The sequence below is a fragment of the Oryzias melastigma genome, linkage group LG2, assembly GCF_002922805.2.
Source record: "Oryzias melastigma strain HK-1 linkage group LG2, ASM292280v2, whole genome shotgun sequence".
Classification (NCBI taxonomy): Eukaryota; Metazoa; Chordata; class Actinopteri; order Beloniformes; family Adrianichthyidae; genus Oryzias; species Oryzias melastigma.
In genome coordinates this window covers 18,336,842-18,337,623 of record NC_050513.1, presented here as the reverse complement: position 1 = coordinate 18,337,623, position 782 = coordinate 18,336,842, and the positions used below count along the sequence as shown (strand labels likewise).

Below are 782 nucleotides of genomic sequence, written 5' to 3'. Positions count from 1 at the left end.
CTGTTAAGGTCCTTAACTAGGAATCATTTGTTCCTGGTTGATAATACATACTAATAAAAATGTCCCTTTGTGGTGGGGGAAAGACAATAGCACACCCCTGTTCCTCTCACGGTTGATGAGAGATCTCTATTTACACTCTCCTGCTAGCTTATTGCAAACAATTTTGGAGCTATCCAGCCTCACAGTTTAGAGCCAGGTGTCAGCTCAGATGATGAAAATGTAGATATACATTTGTGTAAATGTGGATACATCGTATTTTATGTAACAAAAACGATCTAGTTTCTTTACTTCTTTTAAAAACAAGTCCTCCATCGTCAGAAAAATGCCAGAAGAACACGTGTAAAACATCATTTTTATCTGAAAACTGCTGTAGAGCTCCTAGGTATTAGCAGAGACATTTTGAGAGAAAAAGTTCAGTAAAATACCTCAGGGATTAGCTGACAGAGTTGCCCTGGTGTCTCGCCTGCCAGTGGTTAAACCTCCTGCACCTGCTCCACCCTGAGCTGACATCCCTCTGCTGCCTCTCGTCTCCCCCTCTTTCTTTTTTAAAAGCAGAAATTCAAAAGGGAGAACCTTAGACTCCTCCAGTTTCACCTGAATGATAATGGAAGAAGCCAATTTAGCCTGAAACAAAAAAAAAAAGTCGAGGGAGGACGGCATCCAAGCGTTCACTTTGGCGGGGAAGTTCCGCAGAGGTGGGCAAATCTGTAAGGCGCTGGAGCTGAGAGCTAGTCGCCTCATCAGGGCGTAGATTTTACAGCCCCCGTTGCCCTAATCCTGAC

The 782-nt window shown here is 43.6% G+C and overlaps 1 long non-coding RNA gene across 1 annotated transcript in view; it reads left to right on the top strand.

The window, feature by feature from the left end:
- The first annotated feature begins 273 nt into the window (after positions 1–273).
- Positions 274–782, top strand: part of LOC118599602 — a 1,275-nt gene continuing 766 nt past the window's right edge. Inside the window, exon 1 of the long non-coding RNA XR_004949015.1 lies at positions 274–642. This is a non-coding gene — a long non-coding RNA (uncharacterized LOC118599602). The remainder of the gene's footprint in view (positions 643–782) is intronic.